A 23,619-nucleotide genomic window follows, 5' to 3' on the forward strand; every position below is an offset into this window, starting at 1 on the left:
TGCATTTGGTGAGAGACCTTGAGCCAGAACCACCCAGCTAAAGTGCTCCATATTCCTGACCCTTAGAAACTGAAAGATAATAAATGTTATTTTAAGCTACTAAGTTTGGTATAATTTGTTATGCAGCTATAGATCACTAATATATGTTAGAACAGTAAGATTGTTTTAAAGAATTTAAATATTGAATGTAATCAAAAAGAAAAAAGAGGCAATATTTAAAAATTGAAGACAAACTGAAACAAATGGACCTAAATATATATCAGGTTGGTGGCAAAACTACACAGATAATAATTATTTCAAGTGACTTGCAAACACGGTGTTTTTTACTGTACATCCCCAGTATGTTAGATCCTAAGGACAAAAATAACTGTGAATAAATCTTAAATGGCATTCCGTGATCTGATTGTTAGTAATAACATTGATATTGTTATCCTGGAACTATTCTATCTATATAGTGGAATAAAACAAAGAGGTCATTATGTTAATATCATTAAGAACCAAGATTTTACACATGAGAGAAGAGATATGCAAACACGAAATATAAAAGAAAACACAAGATAAAACAAATTAAATAAAAACTCTTTAATCTTTTAGATTGGAAATAGCAGAATTCATAATTTATTTTTCTTTTTCTAAAATATATATCTTTCTTAGAAAAGACCTGAAAGAAATGGCAACATAATAGCAATAAATACCCAGGATTGAGATCGTGGTGATTAAATATAATTTAAAACAAACAAACATGCAGATGGGAAATGATTAATTCCAATTCTGAGGCCAGAAATGTAAAAAATAAACCTGGAATATCCTATCTTACTAGAGATTAAGGAAGAAATTATGGACTACAAGGGTCATATCAAAGGACTAAGGAACCAACTTTTTAAGGGCTCTCATTGGCCCAAGATAGGACAATTTGAACATCAAAAAGCATAATAACTGCAAAGTGTTGTATATATTTATACATTCAATATTTTTAAACTCCATGAGTTCATAATGATATAAATAAATAAATAAATAAATAAAACTTCATTGGTCACTTTTTGGAGGCTGCTGGGATACCAACTTACTAATTGTAAAATTGGCAAATAAAAGAAAAGAATTAAGCATTTATTTTGGATTTCCTGTGCAAATTGGTATTTTAGAACATTCAGAATTGATGGGAAAGTTCTTCATTATAAAGTAATTCAAGCACAGAAAGAATGACGGAATTATAAAATCACCATTTCATAAAGGATAGTCTAGATTATGGAAATGCTTTGTATCTTAATCTAAGTGGTGGTTACATGGTCGGATAATATGTAAATATTCATCAAGCTGTTCACTTATTATTTGTACATTTTAATGTAGGTAAATTTAATTAAATTAAACCTTAATTTAATAATTTTACCTCAATTTTAAAATTATACCTCAATTTTTAAAAATCACCATTGTGCCTTCCAATGAGCCATAATGGTGCCTTCCAGTGAGAAAGTATACAACACCCTATGAAATATCTTTGCCAAAAAAACTGAACCTGAATCTAATCAAGCCTCCAAATGTAACTACCAGTTTATAGGAAATAAAGGGAACAGAATAACATGTTAAATGATACCAACAGACTACAACCAGATGAATTTAAAATATAGGACATTCTACAGGACAAATGACATGGTTTATTCAGTGAGTAAATGACATAAAAGAAAAAGGAAGGGGGAAGGAAGGAAGGTGTCTTTGTCCATTTTTGTGCTGCTATAACAGAATATCTGAGACTAGGTAATTTATAATGAACAGAAATGTATTTTACACAGTTCTGGAGACTAGGAAGTCCAAGATCAAGGCACCGGCATCTGGTAAGGGCCTTTGTGCTGCTTCATTGCGTGGCAAAAGGTAGAAGGGCAAGAGAGAAAAGGGGCCTAAGTCATCCTTTTATAAGGAACTCACTCCTGAGATAACAGCGTTAATCCAGTCATGAAGACAGAACCCTTAGGGCCTATTCCTCCCTTCTTAGGCCCCACCTCCCCAAACTGTGGCATTATGGATTAAATTTCCATCACATGCTTTTTGGGGGACATATTTAAACCACAGCAAAAGGGTTATAGGTTAAAGGAGACTTAACGGACATATTACCCCAAACAGTATGTGGACATTATTTGGATCCTGATTCAAAGAAACCTGTTGTATTAATAAAAAGCCATTTTTGAGACAATCTGGAAAATTGGAACACAGATCACGAATTAGATGATATTAAGAAATCAGTCTTAATTTTATTAAGTGTGATAATGGTATTATGTTCTTCAAGTCTGTATCTGTTAAGTATTTAAGTACTTGTAAATGAAATTATGTGACTTGATTTAAAGTACTCCAGAGGAAATATAGGAAGGGGAATAAATGAAGCAAGAAAAGCAAAGTAGTAATAATTGTTGAAGCTGAGTGCTTTGGACTCACTAAACTGTTCTCTTTATTTTTGTGTATGTTATGAAGCTATTAAGTAAACTGCTGCATAATATTCCCCAGTATTAAGTTATTAAGCTTCAACCCACCCTTCTATATTCTACTTTTTGATTCTGAGGTTGGAAATCTACAAGCCACATTTCTGTTTTGCCAGTGGCTGTTAGGTGCTACCTATAGGGGACGATAGAAGGAGACCTCGAGGCTGGAGGAAGTGGAAAGCACTTAAACTCCTTTCTGGTGTTCATTCCTTTCGGCTAGCTTCCGGGTCAGTCGCCCCGCCCACCCTCCACCCCCTAGTCCCCACCTCCCACCGCGGCAACATTTCTTCACCAGCGGCGCCTTCCCGGGAGCGGCAGTTGAACTCTGTTTGCAGTTCTCCAACGTTCGCGGAACCAGCTTCCCTGCACGCGCCTCAGAAACACCATCATGAGGTGAGCAGCTCCCCATCTTCAGGGGTCTGGGTCCCGGTCCTATGGAGCCCCCTCTTCCAAGCTTCTAAATTGTAGTAATTCCATCCTTTTTCCTTCATTCCCCCAGCTCTTCGTGAGGTGAAACCTTCGGGGGTTCACCTTTTATCCGTTGAGTTACTTACTTAACAATTTTATGTCTAGCGAACATTTTTTTTGTATTAAATTCTGTTTGTTCAAATAACTAATGTGGGCGGGGGTGGGGGGCGCGGTGGCTCACGCCTGTAATCCTAGCACTTTGGGAGGCTGAGGTGGGACAATCACTTGAGCTCAGGAGTTCGACACCAGCCTGGGCAAAAGCGAGACCCCGTCTCTACAAAAAATGGGAAAATTAGCCGAGCGTGGTGGCGCTTGCCTGTAGTCCCAGCTACTCGGGAGGCTGAGGTGGAAGGATCGATTGAGCTCAGGAGTTCGAGACCAGCTTGAGCAAAAGCGAGAATCCATCTCTACAAAAAATGGAAAAATTAGCCGAGCGTGGTGCCCTTCGCCTGTAGTCCCAGCTACTGGGGCGCTGAGGTTGGGGAATCGCTTGAGCTCAGGAGTTCGAGACCAGCCTGAGCAAGAGCGAGACCCCGTCTCTACTAAAAATAGAAAAATTAGCCAAGTGTGGTGGCGTGCGCCTGTAGTCCCTGCTACTTGGGAGGCTGAGGTTGGGGGATCATTTGAGCTCAAGAGATCTAGGTTGCAGTGAGCTAGATGACGCCACGGCACTCTAGCCCAGGCGACAGAGTGAGGCTCCCTGTCAAAAAAACCAACCAACCAAAACAAAAACCAAAAACCAAAAAATACCTCTAATGTGGCTTCGGTCTCCTGACGCCCATCAGTCACTGGTGAAGGCTGCTTCCAAGGGAAGCATTTCCCTAGCATTTCCAGTCTGTTACGTGGGTGGCAAAGCTGTCTCCTGCGTCAAAGCAGGCTCCCGCAGCAAGAGAAAGCCCTCAGGCAAGGTAATGCAGGAGCTAGCAGTTGGAAGTTGGGCCAGTGTGTGCAAGAAAGAGGAGACAAGGGTGGCAGACATGACAGTGTTTGCTACACAGCCAAATGGCCTTTTTAAAAAATTAATTTCTAATTACACAAGCATTCATTATCCTTGAAAGACATTTTGTTATTAATGTTAAGCATAAAGCTAAAGTCCTCTCAATCATCATCCCTAATCCTTCGCTTCACTTCTCCCCAGACAAAGGTAGCCACTGTCAGTTATCATTTATATTTGCTTTTATACATATATGTGCTCATTGAAATATATATGGCGTTTTGTTGTTGTTTTTTTTTTTTTTTTTTTTGAGACAGAGTGTCGCTTTGTTGCACAGGCTAGAGTGAGTGCCGCGGCGTCAGCCTCGCTCACAGCAACCTCAAACTCCTGGGCTCAAGCAATCCTCCTGCCTCAGCCTCCCGAGTAGCTGGGACTCCATGCCTCAGCCTCCCGAGTAGCTGTGCCACCATGCCTGGCTAATTTTTTTTTTCTATATATATTAGTTGGCCAATTAATTTATTTCTATTTATAGTAGAGCCGGGGTTTCACTCTTGCTCAGGCTGGTTTTGAACTCCTGACCTAGAGCAATCCACTGCCTAGGCCTCCCAGCGTGCTAGGATTACAGGCATGAGCCACTATATGGCATTATTTTTTTAGGTTTTTGGATTTTATTTCATAGCATACATGTTTTCTTGCAATTTGCTTTATTCACTAAAGTTGGTCTTAGAAGTCGACTATGCCATATTACCACTCGTACATCTGTCTCATTCTTTTTAACTACTGTGTAATATCCCCCTGTATGTGTAAGCCATGGTTTATTTCACTGTTGCCCTGTGTTCATTGTTACCAAAATTGTATGATTAATATCTGTGTCCCTGTGTCTTTGTATCTGTTTAAGGGTGTATCACTAGGGTAGATACAGAGCAGTAGAAATGTTGGGTCAACATATTTTAAAAATTGCATTAGAGGTTAAAAATGTGTTCTCTAGCTGGGCATGGTGGTGCACGCCTCCCAGCTACACGGGAGGCTGAAGTTGGGGGATCGCTGGAGGTTAGGAGTTTGAGGCTGTAGTGCACTATGATCGTGCCTATGAATAGCCATTGCACTGCGGCCTGTGTGACATAGTGAGACCTCATCTCTAAAGAAAGAAGATTAAAGGAAAAGAAAAATGTGTCCTCTAAAATGTACTTCCAATTTACAAGTGTACTAGGAGAACACCCGTGCCCTTCTTACTACAGGAGTTCCCATAGCTGCCAGAGCCTCCATTTCCCATCTGGTGCTGCTCTGGGCTCCTTTAGCAAAAAAGTTAACACAGGGTAAGAGGAGCTGTTCATCACAACCACCCACACCCCACACACCTTTCGAAGCATCCTGCTGTCCAAGGGGCCAGGATAGAACTACCGGAGTCTGTAGGAGAAACCGGTACCCTGACAAAGCCCTCAGTGGCAGCATATCTATCTCATCTAGATATCTGTGGTATCTAGCTGAGAGCAGAGTCTTACAGAGACTGTGGGGGTGGATTTGTTTCTGAGTACATGTGACAACCCCTAGCAACTCCTGGAAATAATTAGGTGCATTTTGTGGTGTGACTGGGCAATTAGGTTACAACTAGCTTTTGTTTTATGCCACCAACAGTGGACCTGGGTGTCTGTGGGAGTGGCAGCTGCAGGAGGAAGGCTAGACAGTTTCTTTCAATTACCCCTAAACATGCCTGAGGCTGGGATCTACGTGTCCTTTGCCATGTGACTATCTGAAAAAAATTTTTTGCAGGCAGAGCAAACAGCAAAGGCAAAGGTGGAAGTGTGTTTATTATGTGAAAAGAATGGTAAGGAAGCTGGTTGGAATGGAGGGAGTGAGGGGGCAAGGTAGGAAATGAAGTCAGAGAGAAAATGAGCTTGAAGACTACCTCAGCTTTCCCAGATCACTTCCTGCCCAAAGGTGGTTTTAAACCTTGCAGCTTTTTCAGACCAGGCTCTTGGTTTCTTTGGTAATTTAATTCCTTCAAAATCATAGAAGGTTTAAGATCTATTTGCTTCTAGACAGTCCCATGTGCTGTAACCATACCCAAAGTTTTCCTAGATAGTTGTACAGTCTCCTTTATGTAGTATTTGCTCCCTCACTCTAATGGTTCTCTCACTTTCAAATTAATGGTGGCTACCTTGATGCCGTCTGAAACAAGGCTTAGAGGAGGACACTACCACTCTTAATCTGATTTTTGCTTCGGGCCAGGGTCCGTCTGTTTAACTAAGGGGTCATAATGGGCCATTGTGTCAAGTCGTCAAGCAGTCCCTAAGCAGCAGCGTGGTGGCTGACGCTATTGCAGCTCTTAGGCTGGCTTGCCACATTTCTGTAGATTCTGCTGGTAACAGATAAAGAGGCCAAATGGATTTAGACAGTATATTACTTACAGAGATAACATAAGCAAGATCAGCATGGTGTCAGCTTCCCATGTCCCTAGTCCCACAGGATGACGTGGAACCCGAGGAGCCAGATGACAAACCAACGCAAGTGGTAGGTTGCTCTGCTGTGGAGAGAGGCTAGTTATAAACTACAGCGGAGCAGTTTTATGGAGTGCCACAGAAGTCTGCAGCTGTACCCTGGCTGGGAAGTGGGGAGGGTAGAAAGGGTTGCCCTCCCTAAAACTAGTGAGATGGATGAGAAACAGCCTTATGGCAGTCTCCCACAAGATAGGGACAAGAAACTGCCTTGTAGCAGCTCCCTGTCCTTATCTTCCCTTGTTTCAGGAGGAATCACAGGGCATTCTGCCAAGACACAGGTCAGACTGCAGTCAAGGCCTGCTCATGTGGCCACATGAAGACGTGCAAGGTCACCAGCATGTCACAAGCCGTTCCCTTACACTTTGTTACACAAAGCCTTTTTCAGTCTCTTCTCTCATTATTTGGGATCCAGTAGCAGTCAGCTTTTCTAACTCTGCTCCTCTCACCTCTTACTTCTTTTCATTGCTGCTCTTGAACCAGCCAATTCTTGCCTTTTTCTCTTTCTTGCAATACCTTGCTAAACACAGAACGTAACCATCAATATACACTTAGCATTGCTTTCCATCCTCTTTCTCTAAAGTTACAGGCTCAGGAGGCACTTGGTCTGACTTCGGTTTATCACAGGTGACATTTCAATCAAGAATTTTGCTGGTTTTTAACATGGCACTCCAACTGTTTTTTTTTTTTTTTGAGACAGAGTCTCACTTTGTTGCCCACACTAGAGTGCCGTGGCTGTCAGCCTAGCTTACAGCAACCTCAAACTCCTGGGCTCAAGCAATCCTCCTGCCTTAGCCTCCCAAGTAGCTGGGACTACAGGCATGCACCACCATGCCCGGCTAATTTTTTTTTTCTATATATTTTTAGTTGGCCAATTAATTTCTTTTTATTTTTAGTAGAGATGGGGTCTCTCTCTTTCTCAGGCTGGTCTTGAACTCCTGACCTTGAGCAGTTGCCTGCCTTGGCCTCCCAGAGTGCTAGGATTACAGATGTGAGCCACTGTGCCCGGCTTGGCACTCCAACTTTCTATCCTCAAGTATTAGTTTTCTCACTGCCCACTAGCTCACACAACAGAAATTTTGTTATTACTCATTTTACAGTTACTGGGTGGGTGAACAGGTCAATGGGGCAGTCCTCCTCCATGCAGTCATTCAGAAACCCAGCCTGACAGGGGCTCTGCTGTCTTCAACACATGGCTACCAAGGTCATCTTCGTGAGTATGGTGCAGTAATCCCATTGCAACAACCTGGAAGGGGAGAAAAGCACATAAGAATAAGTTTGGGAGTTTTATTAAGAGCAAGCTGAAAGTGGCACATGAAATTTGTTCTCATATTCCATTGCTTATCATTTCATCATATGGCTACAAGTAACTGCAAGGGAGGCTGGGAAGTGTGTGCCCAGGAAGAAGATGAAAGCATGGACCAGGGGAGCTGCTAGCAATCTGCCCCACAGGTGCTGGGAAATAGTGTATTGGCAGTGGAGGTGATGAGATGTGGCAGAATTCTGGATTTATATAGAAGATAGAGACATCAGAATTTGTTGACTCCAAGGTTTTTGGCCTGAATAATTGGAAGAATGAAGTTGCCATATACCAAGATGGTAAAAACTATTGAGAACTCAGTTTTGAGCATGTGATTTTTGAGATGCCTGTGAGCATCCACATGGAGACCTCAAATAATCAGTTGGATATGGAAATCTATGGTTCAAAGGAGTAGTCGGTACTGAAAATATAAATTTGAGGGCCCTCAGTACATGGATATTTAAAGGCATTGGAAACTAAATGCAAAGCTGTATATACAATAATACTGAATCTCATTCATTCTACAAAGTACATTTTCTCACATCTTTGAAATTGGAATGCATCTCTTAACACTTAATAGAGTCTTATTGTGATTGGCAGTGTTTTCTTTCTTTGTTAGTGGCATTTAAAATAACGATGTATTTTACAATTGATGGCACCTCAGATTCAATGAAATGTGGTAATAATAGGAAAAATGATGATGATAATATTGAGCACTTAATTTGTGCATCAGACAAGCCCTTTCCATGATTATCTTTAAATGTAGTTATTAATATATTATGGAAAGGCTAAGGACATAGACACTGGGGCCTGACTGCTTGGGTTTGTCTGAATTCTAGTGCTGGGCTTACTAATCACATGACTGACCAAATGTTTAATCTACCTATGCCATAGTTTCCTTATCTAAAATGAGATGATAATAGTACCTAACTTATAAGTTTATTATGAGGATTAAAGGAATTAATACATGCAAAGTGCTTAACACGTGATAAGTGCTAAAATGATTTGATATCATTAGTATTACAATATGTGAAAACATATGTATGCATGCAAAAATTTATTACCTATACTTTTTAGTGCATTTTATCTATATTACTGTATGTATTTTATACCTCATAAAATAGAAGAACAAACCAAAACAGGTTTTGAGAAAAAGAGGTCTGTCTCCTAAATAAGAAAATATGTGTACAGTGGTTCATTGAAGCATTTTTGTCTGAAATTAATATGGTGACTCCAGCTTTCTTTTGATTAATGTTTAGCATGGTATATCTTTCTCTATCCTTTTACTTTTATTTAATCTATCCATGTCTTTATATTTAAAGTGGGTTTCTCATAGACAACGACTATTTGGGTCTTTTTTTTTTTTAATCCCCTTTGGCAGTTTCTGTCTTCTAATTAGACCATTGATGTTTAAGGTGACTATTGATATAGCTGGATTAATGTCTACCATGTTTGTTACTGTTTTTTATTCATTGTCCTTGTTTTTTTTTTCTTTCTTCCAGCCTTTTTTCTGCCTTCTCTGGTATTAATTGAAGATTTTATATGATTCCATTTTCTCTCCTCTCTTAGCCTATCAATTATACTTCTTTCTTTAGAAGTTGCCCTAGAGTTTACAGTATACATTGACAACTAATTCAAGTTCACTTTCAAATAACACTATACCACTTCATGGGTATTACAAATACCTTATAACAGAGTATTCTTAATTCTTCTCTCCCACCTCTTATAACATTGCTGTCATTTATTTCAGTTATCCATAAGCTATAACCATATTGTTGCTATTATTATAATATTTTGAATAAACTATTATCTGTTAGGTGAATTAAGAATAAGAAAAGATTTTATTTTACTTTCATTTATTTCTTCTCTCATCTTCCATTCTTAATGTAGATCTTACTTTCTGACCTATATACTCCTCCTCCTTTCTAAAGCACTTCTTTTAACATTTCTTAAAAGGCAGATCTACTGGCAAAGAATTCCCTCAAATTGTCTTTTTGTCTGAGAAAGTCTTTATTTCCTGTTCACATGTGGATAATTTGGCTGGATACAGAATTCTAGATTGATGGGTTTTTTTTCTTTCAACACTTTAAATAAATATTTCACTCCACACTCTTCTTGTCTGTTTGCCTGGGTTCTGCAGAGAAGTTCAGTGTAATTCTTATCCTAGCTCCTCTATAGGTAAGCTTTGTTTTTCTGTCTGGCTTTTTGCAAGATTTTCTGTTTTTATTTTCTACAGTAAATATGAGATGCCTAGATGTCAATTTTTTTTTTTTTTTTTTTTTTTTTTTTTGGTATTTATCTTACTTGGTGTTCTCTGAGCTCCCTAAATCTGCAGTTTGGTGTCTGTCATTAATATTGGAAAATTCTCAGCCATTATTACTTCAAATATTTCTTCTGTTCCTTTCTTTTTTTTCTGGAATTCCCATTATGAGTATGTTACAACTTTTGTAGTTTTCCTACAGTTCTTGGATATCCTGTTCAGTCTTTTTCATTCTTTTATTTTTTTCCAGTGGAGGGGACTCCACTGGAACTCTTAGCATATTAATCATAGTTGTTTTAAATTCCCAATCTGATAACTACAACATATCTGAGTCTGGTTCTGATACTTGCTCTGTCTCTTCAAACTGTGTTTTTTGTCTTTTAGTATGCCTTTTCATTTTTTGTTGAAAGGTGTACATGGTGTACTGGGTAAAAAGAACTGTGGCAAATGGGCCTTTAGTGATGTAGTGGTAATGTGGTGGAGAGAGCCTGTGCAGCTCACTGGGTTGTGAACTGCACAAGTGCTTCTCATCCCTGCTCACCCAGCCCCCTTTAGATGAGACTGGAAGGTTACAGGGGGGTATTTCCCTCCTCTCATGTGGAAGGCTAATAACACCCAAGTTTAAAAAAATAAATAAACAGGCACCTGTAAAATAGCTTCCTTTGAGAGCATGTTTTTGTTAAGGAGAACAGAACACTCTGGTCATATTTCAAAATGGTTACTTTCCCCTTTCCCCAGCAGAGAAGATTTTTCTCTTATCTACATCCTGAGAACCTAGTGTGGCTTCTGGGAGCCGCACTAGGTCCCCCTGGAGTTTTTAACTCTCAAGCTTGTTCACACTAGTCTCTAGCAATTCATCAATTACAGTTTAAGTTTTCCTACCCTGGCACTGGCTCCAGCTGCAGGCTTCTGTTCCAAGGCTTCTGCTCTGGTAAGCTGTGATTTTCTGTATTCACCCGTTGTCTCCAATTTTGGGGGGCAGCAGTTAGCCCTATGACTTCAATTTTCTGATGGATTCAAGACGAGTTGATTTTCAGTTTGTTTGGCTTTTTTCTTATTGTGAGGTTGAGAGAGGACTTCCAAGCTCCTTACATGTTAGACCAGAAACTGGAAGTCAGCATTTTCTTATAATAGCAAAAGGTTAAAAACATGCCAAATGTGTGTCAGTGAAGGACTGGCTATCCAGATTATGCTGCATCCACCCACTGGAATACTATGCAATCAAAAAAGTCAGCTCAAAATATCCTGATACGGAATAATCTGAAATATTTTCAATGTAAAAAATGCAAGATGCAGGCTAGGCGCGGTGGCTCACGCCTGTAATCCTAGCACTCTGGGAGGCCGAGGCGGGCGGATTGCTCGAGGTCAGGAGTTCGAAACCAGCCTGAGCAAGAGCAAGACCTCGTCTCTACTATAAATAGAAAGAAATTAATTGGCCAACTAATATATATAGAAAAAATTAGCCGGGCATGGTGGTGCATGCCTGTAGTCCCAGCTACTCGGGAGGCTGAGGCAGGAGAATTGCTTGAGCCCAGGAGTTTGAGGTTGCTGTGAGCTAGGCTGATGCCACGGCACTCACTCTAGCCTGGGCAACAAAGCGAGACTCTGTCTCAAAAAAAAAAAAAAAATGCAAGATGCAGAAAATAGAGCATGCTAACATTTGCTGAGTGTTCTGTGAAATGAATGTTTATTTGAAAAAGAGGTATGTATACATATCTATAATTCTTCAGAACAAATTTTAAAAATGCAGTTTTAAAAGATTAGTAGAAAATACATCAAAATTATAGCAATCACATTTTAGCATTATGGGGGATATTTTTATTTGTTAATTTTCTAAAATATCTTAATTTATTAATAGTTATATCATTTCTATAATTATTTTTTTAAAAAGAACTGTTCATACAAATAAATCTGGAAGGAAAAATAAAAAAATGACAGTGGTCATTGGTTTTGGTGATTGAATTAAGGAAAATGTTTCCTGTTTGCCAGATATTTTATAATGTTACATTTATATTATGTTACATGTTACATTCATAATGTTTTTTGTGTTTGACATATATGCAGGTTTTGTGTGGTTTAAGCCTCTATTGTCCAGATTAGACAAACTAATCAAAAGGCCCTTTTACAAAATGGTGCTTGTACCAGGCCTGCTTCCGTTGGTTATACTACTGGTTCCACTACTATTTCTAGCACGTGTTTAAAAGCTATCAGGCATCACTATTTCAATATGCAATCCCATGTTTGTGGAAGGACTTGAGGGAACAGAAAAGCCTAGCTAATTTGGAAACTATCATTTTTCTGCAGTTCTTAAGCAAACTGTGAGTGAACAATGCAGCCACAAACAGCAGCACCTTCTACAAACAACTACTCTAGTAGGCAAATGCAAGAGCAGAGCCCTGATGTCCTCTGTACCTAGGTCAACTTCCAAAGAGGGAAGAAGTCCTGAAATGAACCCAAAAATACAAAGAAGGGAGAGAATTGATGCTAGATAGTTGATAAATCATATCTGCATTTTTCTAAAAGGAGTAAATTTTTATCTAAAAGAATGAGAGGGGAAAATATATCTAAGAGCCAAGAAATTTTTTTTTTCTAGCAGTTAAAAATGTAGTGTTTAGAATAAAAAAAATAAGCAAAAACCAAAAATCTCACCAATGTTGGTTTAAAGAAAGCCTCTTCGAATTAGTGAAAAGTTTGAATTGCCGAGTATCTTTAGAAAAACAGCACTTTATTACTATATATATATATATTTTCTGAGGTACACATATAGACACTCTTTGAAGATGAATTCTGCCTTTAGAAGTCCTGAATAAAGTGGATCTCAAACTTTAGTAGCCTGCAATAGAGTCACTGGGGGCACCTCTTTAAACTGGACCCTTGACTCTGCCTCTCTTGATTCTGGAGAGCTCTGTGTAAAACACAGCTTGCAGGTTATTACTATGCTGATTCCAGATGCTTCAGAGAAGCTACTTTAATTACTAAGAATGATTTAGGAGTTTAGTATTTTAACAGATTTTTCTAAAATGTCCAAAACAACTCTATAATAGAGACTAGATTATAAACAATTCTCTTATAATTTTGTTATACTGTTGGTTTGAATATGCCTTCTTTTTTTTCTTTCCCTCAATGATAGGGCAAGCATAAAATTCAATACCGTTGCTGTCTAGAACATTGGTCCCCACCCTTGTTGGCACCAGGGACTGGTTTCATGGAAGACAATTTTTCTGTGGGTGGGGGGAGAAGAAGGCATACCTCAGGCGGTGATGTGAGCAATGGGGAGTGGCTGTAAATACAGATGAAGCTTTGTTCCCTGGCCTGGCCACTCACCTCCTGCTGTGTGGACCAGTTCCTAATAGGCCATGGACCCATACCAGTTCACAGCCAGTGGATTGGGGGCTGCAGGTCTAGAGTATCATGTTCTAATTGAGTGAGATCCAAGTTAATGATGTTGTAGTACATGAATTAGTAGCAAATGAGCATATTTGTTTATGAGCTTAAAAGTGTTTACTTTTTTCTGAGATAAGCAGTATTTCCAAATTGGAATAGACTTTGAAGAAACTCTAGCAAAAGGAAGTTGGTTGAAAATTTGCCTTTTTACAAAACTTCCAGGCTGGCCAAGAAGACATAGGGATGCTTGCTGAGGCAGAAAACAAGGTGGAACTGAAGCTTCTCCAGGCTACAATCATGTAAAGAAAATCTAGCAAGAATTTGCCTTGATGTCTGACTTGAATTAGCAAATGGTTGTTCTGGGTGACTGCAGTGCAGTTTTGATTGTGAAAATGGTTGAGAAAACCAAAGGTTAACTTTGTTCTCCATGTTTAAATCATGAAGTTTATAGGTAAGACCTGGAGAATTTAGAATCTTCTGGACAAGTACATGGACAGATCTGAGCTATTCCACTGTTAAGGAGCCCACTTGGGGCTCCCTTACTAGAACTAGCATAGAGTCAGGAGTGAGTGGTAATCTGTGCCATAAACTGGTGATATCTCCAACTGGAAAAATATGTACTTCATAGGCTTAGAGGAAATAAGCAACACTGCTAGTAAAAACAGAAGAATCAAATTATTTTGTACTGTGGTGGTTTACATAAAACGTAGAAAAAAGAACTCTTTCAAATTTTAAATCCAAAAAGATCTAAAAACTCTTGAGCAAAGAGAATGAAATAATACCTAAAATATTGGCTAATATACTTATTGGTGAAATATTGACAGTGATGCATCTTGTGGGAGAGGCAATAAGGTAGAGATGCCAGGGAGGCAGGTTGTCCTGGGGTCAGCTCTGGGGTCCAGCCAGCATTTTTCAAGTCTCATTCCTCAAATCTTTAATACTCAGAGATGACTGGTCTGTGATGATAACCTCATGCTAGCCAAATCCAGATACATAGATCACAATGGGAATATGTTCATTCTGAAGAGATGTCCCTTCTCAGTAACAGGAATGTTGGGGTCCTAATGTCCAGGGTACCTGCTACACAGTATCAAAATTTTGGAGCTGGGTGTGCTGGTGTGTGCCTGGTATTCCAGATACTTGGAAGGCTGAGGCAGGAGGATTGCTTGAGTCCTGGAGTTTTGGGCTGTAGTGTGCTATGCTCATCAGGTGTCCCCACTAAGTTAGCATCAATATGTGTGACTTCCTGGGACACTGTGGTGGGGGGACCACTAAGTTGTCTAAAGAGGGGTGAACAGGTCCAGGTTGGAGCAGGTCAAAACTCTGGTGCTAATCAATAGTAGCCACTGCACTCCAGCCTGGGCAACATAGTGAGACCTTGTCTCTTTAAAGAAAATTATTTTGAGAACCATTTTTTAGTAAAATAGCTGTCCATTCCCTGGGCTTCTCTATGATTTCTTACCTCAGGAGACCCAGCCTCCAGATTCCTGGCTGGCTCCTCTCTCCCTCCCTGCCCCCTCAGTGACTCTTCCTCCATTCAGCTCCTTCCCCAGATTTCTTCTTTGAGTTTCCTGTAGAGCTATCCAGTTTGGTGCTCTGGGGTTCATCTTCTACCTCCTGGGCTTCTCAACGTTTTTTTTTTTAAATCAGGATAAAAAAGATTTCATCTTGTTGCATATATTTTTCTTTTGTGTTTTTCTTGGCGTTTTAAACTTGCTGGGGATTTTGTTCTTTTTGTTTTTTTAACTAGAGAAACTAACAGAAAATATACGCAGACTTTCTCCAGTGACAATATGGACACCTTCAGGGTTTAGCCTTTTATTATTTATTATTACCTTATCCCTCTTAATAGGGACAAACTTAGGCTTTGTGAAGCCTGATGCTTATACAATTTTGAGAGGCTTCTTTAAAAAAAAAACACTTCAAAATTACAAGTGCAAAATTAGGTACAAAGGGAATATTTACAATGAAAGAAATACCACAAATTGCAAATTATAAAAAGCCAACAAATTAAACAGCACAAAAGCCAGAAAAAAAATCATGGTTCATCAAAAATGTTTTTCTTATTAATAATTTAGAAAATTTTTTCAGCTTCACAACTTAGTAATATCAAGTATGTTTTTAAGATTATCAAATTGGAGACAACTATCAAGTTTCTTATATATAAGCTATAAGTTTTTAAGACTTTTGTGCAGTTTTTAATATTAAATATTCTCTGACTTGGATAACACTCATAACTAGCTTGTCCTTGATGTTCTCCATATAATGGCAATGGTATTGATTGGTGACTGAGCCCCATGTGCCATGACTAAAAACAAGTAGCTGGTCGCCCTTTAATAGGCAAGTATAGGACACTTTTGCTGTAGAACCTTTTATGTCTCCAGAACACAGGGATGATTCAAGGCTGGAGCTATTCCTGGTGTCCTTGCAGGACTCCACATCCAAGTCCTTGGCTGGGGAATACATCAGTTTCAGAGAGGTTCTCATAGAACAGGATGGACAGACTATTTCTAAACATGTTGTTAGGCATTGGTGTCTAAAGTTTGGTTGAATATCCATGAGCAATAGCATTGCTATCAACTATGATAATTTATATTGCCCCTCATTCCCCCTAGCTGCGTCCTCTGCCTGTTGTTAGGAAGGTAGATGAAATGAGACCATCTACTTAGATTATTAGTTATGATATTTTTATATTAAAAATAGTAAGTCATTGTGGACTGCCCTCATTCCATTCAATCACAAAGTCTTCTCTAAGGGACATACTACCAAAGCTTCCTCCTACTCTATATTTGGCCATTAGCCCAGAAAGTGCTTCCACAAGTATGAAGCATTTAACCCTTTGCCTATAGAATTTTGTTGAAATTTGGAGCCCTGAAAGTATTAAATAATATCAATTTATCCAGGAAATTTTGTCTATTATTTAAGATAAGTGTCCTAGTAAACAATGAGTATACTTACCAGATTATTTCTGGGGCATGGGATGGGGGAGGGAAGTGCAATGGGAAATTTTATGAGGAAATGTAATATAGTAAGGTTTTTCCCTAATGAGGCAGAACCAGGAAGTGAAAAATTACAGTTTTAAAACTTAAAGGACAGGTGTTAGAAAAGAGAAACCCAAACAAAGGAAGTAAGAAGAAAGGAGTGGACTATATGAATTTTAAGGACTTATACTGTGCCATTGAATTTATTCTCTACTCCCTACCGCCAGCTTCCCCTGAACCTATTCTTTCAACTCAGAACTGTTTTATCCCAGTAACTGAGTGGAATGTCTCAACTATAGATGACGTCAACCTTGGAGTTGAGGTGCACACTCTGGGTCACTCCACAGAGTGTAAGAAGGAGTGAGTTGCTGGTGAGTTTGACTTGAGAGTTGAGACTAAAACTGTTGGTAAAAGTGTAATTTATAGATTAAATATTATGCAATCGCCAGTATTTGGCTGGATTTTCTTCATTTTTTTATTCTGATAAAATATACATAACATAGAATTTGCCATTTTAACCATTTTTGAGAGTACCATTCAGTGGCATTAAGTACATTCATAATGTTGTGCAGCCACCACCACTTTTCCATTTCCAGAACTTTTTCATCATCCCAAACAGAAACTCTGCACCCATTAAACAGTAACTCCCATTACCCTTCCTCCCCCCCCCCCCCAGTAGCCTCCATTCTTCTTTCTGTCTCTATGAGTTTGACTACTCCAGGTACCTCAGGTAAGTGGAATCATACAATATGTGACCTTTTGTGCCTGGCTTCCTTTCATTTAGCATCATGTTTTCAAGGTTCATCCCCATATTAGAGCTTCATTCCTTTCTAAGGCTGAATAGTATTCCATATGGGTGTATATAACAAATTTTGTTTATCCATTCATTTGTTGATGGACATTTGGGTTGTTTCCACATTTTGACTATGAACAGTGGTATACAAGTGTCTGTTAGAGTCCCGATTTTCAATGCTTGGGGCATAAACCTAGGAGTGGAATTGTTGGGTCATATGTTAATTTTATGTTTAGCTTTTTGAGGGACTGCCACTTGTTTTCTACAGCAGCTGCACCATTTTACATCCCCACTAGCAATGTAGGAGGGCTCCAATTTCCCTGACATCCTGGGCAACACTTATTATTTTCCTTTTTTTGTTAATAGCCTTTCTAATGGGTGTGAAGTGGTATCCCATTGTGGTTTTGATTTGTATTTCCCTAACAATCTAGTGATGTTAAGCATCTTTTCATGTGCTTATTGCCATTTGTATATCTTCTTTGGAGAAATGTCTCTTGAAGTCCTTTGCCTATTTTTGAATGGGGTTTTTTATTTTGCTGTTGTTGAGTTGTAGGAGTACTTTATATATTCTTGATAGTAATCCTTTATCAGATATATTATTTGCAAATATTTTCTCCCATTCTGTAGGTTGCCTTTTCACTCTGTTAAGAGAGTCTTTTGATGCACAAAAGTTTTTAATTTTGTTGAAGTCCAATTTATTTTTTTTTGGTCACCTGTGCTATTATTGTCATATCTAAGAAATAATTGCCAAATACAACGTGGTGAAGCTTTTCCCCTCTGTTTTAAGAATTTTATAGTTTTACCTCTTATGTTTTGTATGTGATGTGAGGTAAAGGTCCAACTTCATTGTTTTGCACACATATATACATATATATACAAGTATATATGTATACACACACACACATATATCCAGTTTTCCCAGCACCATTTGTTGAAAAAACTGTCTTTTCCCCATTGAATGGTCTTTGCATCCTTGTTGAAAATCAATTTACCATATATGTTAAGGGTTATTTCTGGGCTCTCTATTCTATTCCATTGGTGTATATATACCTATACCTCTCCTTATGCAGTGTAGCTTTGTAGTAAGTTTTGAAATTTACTATGTAGGAGCCCTCCAACTTTGTTCTCCTTTTTCAAAATTGTTTTGGCTATTTGAGAGTCCCTTGATTATCCATATAAATTTTAGCATCATCTTGTCAATTTCTGCCAAAAAAAAAAAAAAAAAGAAAGCCTGTTGCCATACTGATAGGGATTGCATTGACTCTATAGATCAATTTGAGGAGCATTGCTATCTTAATAGTATTAAGTATCTTTTAATCCTCGAACATGGGATGTTTTTTCACTTATTTTAGTCTTTAATTTCTTTAAATGTTTTGTGGTTTTCAGTGTACAAATCTTGCATTTTTTTGTTAAATTTATTACTAAGTATTTTATTCTTTTTGATGTTATTTTAAATGGAATTTTCTTAATTTCATTTTCAGATGGTTTATTGCTAGTGTATAAAAATATAATTGATTTAAAAATTATTCTTACATCCTGCAACATTGCTAAACTTGCTTTAATAGCTTTTTATAGTGGATTCCCCTGAATTTTCTATATATAAGATCATGTCATGTGCAAGTAGAGATAGTTTAATTGTGCCTTTCTTATCTGGATGCCTTTCATTTCTTTTTCTGGCCCTGGCTAGGACCACAAGTACAATGTTGAATAGAATTGGTGAGAGCGGACATCCTTGTTAATGGTGCACTTTTTATAGGGTTAAAAGACCTGTGGTGGACACTAATCCTGTCAGGTGATTTTGGGCAAATCATGTACTCTTGTTTCCATTTCTAAAATCAAAGACAGCAATATATGTCTGGCTACTCCACAGGGTTTTGAGGATTAAATAAAACCACCATGCACTGAACAAGCCTACAGTGTACATGGGTGGTAGTGTCTACTCTCTAGGAGCCCATAAACTAGTGGGGGAGGCAAACAATTCATGGAAATATTTATACGAACAAGATAACATGTGCTAAGAATTAGTAGGGCTATGAATGATGTGTCTTGGACACCCTATTAATTTTGTGGCGAAAACCTTGTAAGCAGTCTAGTACTGTATACAGAAACAGTTTAAAAATTAAAAGACACCAGTAACGTGCTCTGTGTCACCTTAGTTTGGATTCCATTTTGACAATCCCTTATTACAAACTAATGTAATTATAGCATAACGAAATTCAACCCTGTTCTATCCAAAATATAATCGATCTTGTTTCATAGAGTTTTACTATGATTTTTGCATGCATTTCGGTGTCCATGGACATTTTTAAGTCAAAAGGAAATCTGTGGTAAATTAGGAATTGCATTTATTTCCTCTTCTTCATTTGGGCAGCCTTGGTAGACTGTAGAGAATTGTTCCAAGCACCCCATTTATTTGAAATTAGCCTTACAAATTTTTCCTGTTCGGCCTGAACTTTGGAATATAAACATGTAGAAAGTAGTCCATGACATAAGCAGATGGGTTCACAAGGCCCTTCCGGGTTCCAACAATCGTGCAGATGATTTGGCAACAGAAGCTAATCTTTCTACATTTTGTACGGCCTAGTCACTATGCCGTCTGGGGCACTATATAATTTTTTTCTTTGCTGGTCTGTCTTAAGGGTTCCTATAGCCAAAGTGGTTGACTGTGAGGAAGCCTAAATGCTTTCATGCACTGATACTGCAGGATCGTGTGAATTAGTTTCTCAGAGCACCTCCCTCATGGGGTGGGGAGAAGGCCCTCGCTTGCAACTCCCCTTCCTCCCGCCGCATAAGATAGCCACACCTTCCCCCTATCGGCGCGGAGCAGGTGGCCAGGCCCCCCGGGACCTCGCACCGCGGCCCCCGCCCCGTGGCCCAGCCCGCTTGGGCGCCACGTGACGCGGGTCAGCTGCGCCGCCCGGACCCCCAGGCACCACGGCTACGACCGCCCAGCGCGTGGTCTTGAGTTCTCATCTTTCCGCCACCCTCCCATCCCGGAAAAGGGGGAGGGTAGTGACGTCATCATCCGGGCACTCGTCGGCGGGGCCACGGTTCACAATGGAACAAAAACAAGCGGCTCAAGTCAAACTCTATGAGCGACGCGGCTGCGGCTCACGCGATTAACCCTGTCCTGGCCACACACCCTGCCAGTCCCCACCGCCCAGCTCCTTCTCCGGCGTGGTACGCCAGCTCTTGGGCCTCCCTTCCCCCACTTTGGTCCGTTCTCGTGCCACTTTTGCCCTGGCGCCGAGCCGAGGGGCAGGGAACAGTTTCTGGCCGTAGCATGACCCTGAAGGGGCCGGCCGGAAGAAACGGTACTGCGTGAACAATCTTTACCGCATTCTCTGCCCCTCCCCCACCCCTGCTCTTGGGGTTCCAGGCGTCTCGCGCCCGATCCCCCGGGCGGCTCACGCCGCTCTTCCTCCCTCCTGGGCCCGAGGTGGAGGGGGAGAAGAGGGGGCAGCTGAGCGAGAGGGGGCTGGGCAGGAGCCGGGGGAGGGCCGAGAGGAGGGGCCTGTAAGGGGCGGGGCCTGGCGGGGGCGGAGAACCTCGGGCCTCGGGCGGCACAGGGGCTAGTGGGAGTCTGCTGCCGCCGCCGCTACTGCCGCCGCCACTGGCCGAGCGGTTTTTTTTTTTTTCGTTTGCCGGATCCGCCATATTGACGAGGACGGGCATCCGCGGCTGCGGAAGCTAGTCTCCGCCGCCGCCGGAGCCGCAACCTCTCCGCACCCGGCCCGTCCGGGCCTCTGCCGCTCTGAGCCCCTCCCCGCCTTGCACAGCTCACGGGCCTCGCGTGAGTCCGCTGCTGCCGCCTCTCTCCCGGGAGGCGGCCGCTTTAGCGCCCGGTGCTCGGTTCGGCGCCGGGAGCGAGGAGCGAGTTGCTGCAGAGCGACCAGGCCCGGACCGGGGACAGAGGCGGCGACTAAGGGAAGGTGAAGCCGCCGCTGCAGGAGGAGGAGCAGGAGGAGGTGACGCAGGAGAAACGCACCGCCCGGAGCCTGTCTGAGCTTAGCAAGAGCCCCAGCCCGAGGGGAGAAGGGGGAAGAGGGCCGCCGCCGGCCGAGGAGGAGGAGGAGGCGGGTGCGGCGAGGAGCGAATTCCGTCGCCCGTGTGTAGCCCTTTAGTTTTCACGCCCTCAGCCCCAAGCCCAGCCACTGCAGCCTCTCGGTATACTTTGTTGCCCGTCACTCCTGGGACTGGGATGCACCCAAGGTAGGCCTTGTCCCCGGACGGAGCCTTGTTGTCGCCTGCTGCCTCCCGCCTCCGCGTGCCCTGGTTCTGAGAAGACGCCTGTGTCGTGCGGTGAGTAGCCGGCTGCGCCGGGGCGACGCGCCTTTCCGGGGCCAACAGCTGGATGTGGGTGAGGGGAGGAGGGTGAGGGGGGTGTGTATGAGGTGCCTCCCTCGGTGGCCGCCGGTCGGGCCCGGGGCTTCCCTGCTCCCCCTCCTTTGCTGCGGGCTGGGCTGGCGCGCGAGGCTCGTTCTGTGTGGAGCCGGCGTCCCGAGAGCGTGTCTGTGTGTTTTGGACTGTAAGGGAAAATGGCTGACGGCTCCGTCCCTCCCCCTCCTCCCCCTTCCCGTCCTGTCTGAGGCCGAGTGGGAGGATGGAGTCTCCGGGCGCGGCGTGCGGAGCCCCCCTCCGCACCCGGGGGCCGGGTCAGTGCGGGGGCCTAACGCCCCCGGCCCCGGGCCTTGCAGCTCCACACTCCGCCGACTCGCAGCCGCTCTCCTCTTCAGTCTCGTTCCACTTGACACCAAACGCCATTACTGAGGTGGAGTGATTTGGAGCTGTAGAGCTAGGCCTCGGCTACGCCTGGCTATCAGGCCTGACGACTTGTCCGCCTTCCCCCACCCTCCCGCGATAACCCGCAGTTTCTCCTCAGCCCTGTGCTCTGGGAGTCTGAGCCCGGTTATCGACCTCCCACACCTCCTTCGCCCCCCTTAATTTGCTGAGGGCCAAAGCCGCGAAAGATGTTTTGAATGCAGAAATCGCTTCCAAGCTACCTTGGATCTACCACCTTTCTATTTTTAACTGTTTTTGCAAAAAATATTAGCATGTGCGAGTTTGTTAGTGACAAAGTCTTCAGATTCGTGTAATGTGAGGCTTCAGATTTGGTAAATGGCTAATTTTTCATTCATTGTGAAATATTAAGTTAAAGAGTTATGGAGCAGGTGTATATGTTTTTATTATATTTAAGGGTTTCTGTAGCGACCGGAACTTACATGGGAATTTTTAAGATTTCCAGTAGAATCTGCTGAAATTTAGCATGTTATTTTTTTGGGAAGTTCTGTAGTTATAACGTTAATTGAATTTTGCACGGTGCACTTTACAGGTGTGTACAATTGCTGCAGGTTGTCTTTGAATTTAAATGAGTGAGTTGTAGGTGTGGGCTAAATATTCCTGCTTTATTTTGGGAAGAGAGAAATATTTGTAGCGTTCTTTTACGTGGAAAACCCGTAAGTCCTTTAACTCTACCTAACCTTTATGTACTTTCACTTTTGAGGAAGACTAATTTGGGGTGCGTTGGTTAGGAAACTTTCCAGCAGGTACTTAACCCTCTCGGAGCTCATTGTCTACCTCTGTGATAAGGACTCCTTAATCATGACTAGCTTGGCTTTCTAAACTAGTACACTTGAACTTAAAATAGAGACTGCAAACTCTCCTTTAGATCTCACTGTTCTACTGATTCACTGGGCTGCCATTTTGGTTTCAGCAAATACCTTCCAAATTCTTAAAGGTTTATTAAATGTACAAAGATGTCAACATTTTTCTCAATTTTTAAACTCGTGCTTTGTCATACTTGTATCTTTAACCCTTTAAACTTTATTGTTCCAGTGTTTGGGAAGAGTGAAAACCCGAAGTATTTAGAATTGGTGTTCCAAGAGTGAACTCAAAATATTTTTGACATTTTAGTATGTTTTGCTTTCTCTAATTTAAAAATAAGGCTTTTGGACTACATGAATTTTCTTTCTCTACCTCTTATATTTTCTGCGTGAACGTTTAACTGTTGTAATTCTTAACGTTCTCATGCTGTTTCTTTTGTTTGCTGACCTTGGTAGTTTCTGAGAAAATTTCTGGAGGGAATAACAACAGCAGTAACAGTATATGTGAGAATCTTAGCTCAGAAAGTAGCTTTGAAGGGCAGATTTTACCTTTCACCAAATTATTTGGGTCTGTTGTTGGTGTTCCATGGTTCTTGTTTTATCTATGGAATGCTCAAGTAGGATTTACTTTGGATCTCTTTTCTTTCAGAATCTCTAAATACATTTTCTGATATCTTAAGATTAGAGATTTCTTGAACATCTCAGAGATGATTTTTCTTTGACATGGTATTAGTAATGCTGCTTATAGTTTTGAAAGTGGATGTTTGTCATGAATTTGCCAGTCATTCAGTTCTTGATTATTAGCTGGACACAACACAAGCGTTCTTTCAGCTTATTTTTAAATTTCAATGTCTTTTTACTTTTAGTTTCAGAATTTTAAATTGAAACCAATCTTGTTTAAGACAGATTAAAGAAAGTTATTTGAAATATATC

The 23,619-nt window shown here is 41.1% G+C and overlaps 1 protein-coding gene across 8 annotated transcripts in view; it reads left to right on the top strand.

The window, feature by feature from the left end:
- The first annotated feature begins 20,646 nt into the window (after nt 1-20,646).
- The window catches only part of USP9X (ubiquitin specific peptidase 9 X-linked), a 139,378-nt gene continuing 136,405 nt past the window's right edge, over nt 20,647-23,619 (top strand). For 4 of the 8 annotated variants that reach the window (XM_020285131.2, XM_020285134.2, XM_020285133.2 and 1 more), the window contains exon 1: nt 20,647-21,385. The gene's annotated coding sequence lies outside the window, so the exon portion shown is untranslated. The remainder of the gene's footprint in view (nt 21,386-23,619) is intronic. The other 4 variants (XM_012781829.3, XM_012781830.3, XM_012781831.3 and 1 more) reach the window with 1 other exon arrangement.

Source organism: Microcebus murinus, chromosome X, assembly GCF_040939455.1.
Source record: "Microcebus murinus isolate Inina chromosome X, M.murinus_Inina_mat1.0, whole genome shotgun sequence".
Taxonomy (NCBI): Eukaryota; Metazoa; Chordata; class Mammalia; order Primates; family Cheirogaleidae; genus Microcebus; species Microcebus murinus.